At 48.3% G+C, this 4878-nt stretch overlaps 1 pseudogene; it reads left to right on the top strand.

Moving 5' to 3' along the window:
• The first annotated feature begins 2464 nt into the window (after positions 1–2464).
• On the top strand, positions 2465–3501 carry LOC125945039 (zinc finger BED domain-containing protein 4-like; annotated as a pseudogene).
• Positions 3502–4878: the final 1377 nt, after the last annotated feature.

Genomic DNA, 4878 nt, shown 5'->3' with positions numbered 1-4878 from the left:
CATCGCATTCCTGTGGTCTTCACGGCTCCTAATAAGCTAACCAGGCTCTGCCCTCGAATTTGCGGTGACAGCAAACGAGGTTGCCAAACCAGCCATGATAGCCGCTTCGTAAGGTGTGCGACAGAGTGGTATACTCCGTCACCTTGTTGTGCGGGAAGGTGTAGATCAGCCAAACCGAACGGTGCATTAACAATCGGCTCAGGGCGATGCGCTAAAAGTTGAGAAAAAAGAGGGCAAGTATGCAGATTTGGTTGCCCATATCACAACGTGTGGTGGCGAGGCACGATTTCATGAGACCACTATCTTAGGCAAATCTGCAAACTACACGGCTTGAGTGGCTCTAGAAGCCTTCTATATCCACAAGAATTCAGCTATTTGTATAAGCGAAGCGTCAATTCCTATGCACAGTACCGAACTGAACTACTTGAGCTCTGTTGTTTGAGGCTATAGTAGTGTTGTTATCTTTTTAGATTTGTTTTTTTATCACCTCGCATTGGAAAGGGGGCGTGACACTGGTGTACGTGATTCACCTTATAAATCTGAAGGTTTCTAGATTGTAATAAACAGTTGGTAGTAGCGCTCGTCCGCGTCTGTCGTGTCGTCTTCGTGTGTGTGTGTGTGTACTTATTTGCGCTTTGCGCTATATCTGAAAGTAACTTTGTTTTACACTAATACAAGTGTTCTGCTAAAACTAAACGCTCACCTTCAATAAATCAACGCAATTCAATCGTGCAATCAAGGAAACTTATCATTGCACCCCGGCAGATCACAGACAGAGTCCTTCTTGCGGTCGCCCTCCTAGCTCGACAACGGCACCACGTGAAAATAGCCAATATTGACAAGGCAGCGCTATCGCTTGAGAGAATAATGTGCTACAACATCAAGTGACCCGCGCCACCAATATTTCTTTGATTACTTCTTATGCAGGTTCGGATCTACAAGATACGTCCACGAATTAGCAATGCAAGCAAATTAAGGTAGAATCCGCGAACGGAACTACTAGATACATCCACGAATTCGCGAAACGAAACTGAATACGCCCGCGGACGTACCAAACAAGCAGAGAAAGCAACATCAGAGGCACATGTCACGTGGATTTGCAGTACTTTATTCTTCGAAGCGAGGGCGCTGAATTTTCAACATAGAAACGAAGCCTTCAAGCGACCTCGCTCGCAAGCACGCGCTCGCAAGTAATCTGACGGCGTGACGGTGTCCATGTGCACTCCTGGGCCTACCTGTCCTCAGCGCTTAGCCGCGTCAGACTGCCGCAAGGAATTCTTAACATATCGTTGGGGAAATGCTTCGAAGCACGTTTGCGTCGTGACACTAAATGGCACCCGCCCGCAGTGTTACGACCTTTGTTATAGTATTTTGTTCTGAGACGAGACATCGCAGGGCTACTTTTAGTATTTTCGTGAACACCGTTAACTGCGCATGTTCTTTCATTTTGTGAAGACTTGATCAGCTGTTCCGATTTCAGTGTAGTGTATGCCTCTCTTTGTAACTTTGCTTTCGGTTAATATGATTCTCTTTCGTTAACGAATCTCGACTCCCTGTGACATTGCCACGTTTAGGGACGAAACAAGACCTCCACCAATGACCTCTTACCCCCTTTTCCACTACATTTACGCGCGGGCTCTAAAATTTTTGTAAGTACGTATTCCACTACGGCTGTGAGGAGTCATGCAAAAACTGCGGTATATCCGTGCGGCGAAAGAAAGAGCCATTGGGCTTTGCTTTCCTGAGTAATGGTCCGTATGGGAGATTAACAGCAACTATAAGAGCAAACTCCAGTGCCGTGGATTGATCGCTTTCTTAGGAACCGTCTTCATAGAGACATGCCATGCATTTCCTAGAAGTTGGTCAGCCGTCTCCATGTGCTTAAGTTATTGCATTTATACCAATGCAATAATAACAGTAAAGCCAATGCATTATAACAGTAAAAACGCATTACTGTTATTTCTTAAATGTGTGGTGACTGTTGTTGCGTTATTCCAAGAAAATATTGCAAAACATGAATGATGTACACGAAAACAATAAATTTACATATCCGATTAGATAAAGTGCTTTTTTTTGCTCTGCATAGACATAAACGTAACTTAGAAACCTTCGCGCATTTTCACGTTCCAGCTCATAATCGTCCAAGATGCTGAGATCTAAAGCAGCGGTTTGGGCATACTTCGTCAAACAAGCAACGTCTGGACATGCCAAGTGCACGATGCGTGACAACGAATATGAAAGCAGTGAGAATACCTATTATTTAAGGGACCACATGAAGCGGGGCCCCGCTAATGCACTATTTCACGAGAATCGAGGACAGTGTGAAAGAAGCCGCAGATAAATGTACGGATATGGCTGGCTCCTCAAAACCGAAGCAAAGCAGGTTGAATTTCTTTATTTCAGATAAAGGAGCAAAGTATGGGGAACCAGACCGAAATGAAAAAGAAGCTTGACAAGTAATTAGCTCTAATGATAGCAAGAGACATGCAGCCATTTTCGATCCTCATTAACAAAGGATGTCAAGATTTCTGCTAAGCCCTAGATCCATGATATGAGCTGCCATGCCGAACGTAGTTTTCTAACGTTATTTTGCCGAACTTAGACGAGATGGCTAAGGCGAAATTGTGTGTTACGCTGACGTCGACAAGCCATTGTGCCGTAACAGCAGACATTTGGACATCATGCAATGCTGGCAGGTACATAAAAGTCACGTGCCATTTTCTGCAAGGCACAACTATGCGGTCTGCGGTGCTCTTCACAGGAATTTTTCAAGAAGCGCACACGGCACAAAACGTCACCGACGTCATTTAAGGTGTGGTTGAATACTGGGGTATTCGCAAGGCAATCGTTGCTCTTGTCACAGACAACGATACGAGGATGGTTCTTGCAGCCGGACTACTGGGTGCCGAGCACCTACCATGCTTCGCTCATACGCTGAACCTCACTGTTCAGAAAGGGCAAAAGCCGTGAAGAACCAGCCTCCGTGCTTCTAAGGTGCAAGAATATTGTGCGCTACGTGAGGCCCAGCTGCATCGCTACCGCTAAGCTCCGAGAAGAGCAAGAGCGTGTCGGTAAGGTCCCTCCACTAAAACTCAAACAGGAGACACCGACACGGTGGAACGGCATCTTTTATATGCTAAAAAGGATCTTGGGGGTTGGAGAAGCGCTAACCTTAACACCATCAAAGTTACCCCAGGGACTAAGCCCGTTCGCCGCAGAATATATGATGCTCATTGCGGATGACGTGGAAGTACTGGAATAATTTGAGTAGGCCACCAAATTAGTCTCTTGAGATGAGTGCACTGCCATCCTTTATAGTTCCTGTGGTCTGCACTATCGCACCTGAGCTGGAAGAGTGCGTCAAGCCAGCGCTACCAAACCGAACTTGGTAAACAAGTTCTTCGAGAGTGCATCTCCTCCTTGCATAAAAGATAGGGCACTTATGAAGAAAGACTATTAACATCGCTTGCCACAAAGCTGGATCCACGACTAAAGGAGTGAGCGTTTTCGATCAGAACAAACGCAGACCACGCCAGTGCTTGTTTGATTGGTGAACTAAGCCGGTGATTGTCGGAGAGCCCAGCTGGTATTGCAACTGAACCATCTAGGCAGCAGGCGGTGCCAAACTAAGCTGCGGCAGGAAGCTGAATTCTGCGGTTCCTTGAGAGACAGCAACAGAAGCCCTCAACGGCAACCTCGAACGCAGAACTAATGGTTCGCCAGTACCTGGAGTTACATCCACAGGAAAGGAAGAGCATCCCTTTAGAATTCACGAAGTCTTGGAATTGCTCCACAGTGCCAGTCTCTGAAGTGGCTAGGAAGTACTTGTGCATTACAGCAACGTCGGTACCCGCAGAACGCGTATTCTCAGAGACTGGACAGATCATTTCAGATAGAAGGAGCAGGCTGAAGGGCAAAAAAGTTGACATGCTTGTGTTCCTTCACCAGAATGCTTGGCTGACACATGGGAATTAGGTTGAACTGTTCAGCTGTAGCGGAAAGGAAGCCGTTACATGCGGCGGAACTGCGCGGCTTCAAACTTATATTGCATTTTGTGATTTCAAAATAAAAATGTGTGTTTCCTGCGCTGGGCTTTCCTGCGCACCAGCAGCCTGCAGTTCTAGCGGCCTGGTGCAGTGCTTCATGCTGGGGACCGGGACACCTGAACTACCTGCCCGCTGAGCGAGCCCGAGGACTGGCGACCGGGTTTCCCGCTACCGTGCGGACCTGGTCGTAGATCCGGCTCGTGGCTCTACTCTCCTGTGCACCAGCGGCCTGCTGTCATAGCGGCCTGGTGCAGTGCTTCCTGCTGGCCACCGGAACGCCTGAGCTGTCTGTCTGCTGACCGAGCCCGACATTATAGCGTCCGAGGCGTTACAGGCGAGGTGTTGCTGGCCAGCTACAGCGGTGGCCTGGTGTTCTACCGGCCTGCTGTTTTTTGTCCTGCTTCCACGTCGCGACAAGGAGCGGCGTGGTGCGATGAGGTGCGGCGCGACAGCAGCGACGTAGCCACAACGACGCTCCACCGTCACAACCACCGTCACGGGCACCGCAACGACGATGCGCATGGGCGAGTGGTGACGCATGAGTGCTACGCACGTGTTTTATATGGAAGGACAACTTCCGAACTATAGTCCACGTACATGTAAATCGTCTGTATGTAAATCGTCTGTATCGTGCTAGCGTGTCTGTTAAAGTCTGTGTTTCGTGTAGCAAGCTCCCGTCTGCCGTGTCATTATTAAAGGATCCTAGGCCCAACGGGAAACACCGGCAAGTTAGTTTGTCGTTGTCGTTTCCATCACAATCTGGCGAGCCTGCCAGGACCCGCCAGTAACATACCAAACGCGGAGACCGGCATTCGGGTGTATACACGCAGTA

The sequence above is a fragment of the Dermacentor silvarum genome, chromosome 4 (genome assembly GCF_013339745.2).
Source record: "Dermacentor silvarum isolate Dsil-2018 chromosome 4, BIME_Dsil_1.4, whole genome shotgun sequence".
Lineage (NCBI taxonomy): Eukaryota > Metazoa > Arthropoda > Arachnida > Ixodida > Ixodidae > Dermacentor > Dermacentor silvarum.
This window is presented reverse-complemented; position numbering and strand designations above follow the sequence as displayed.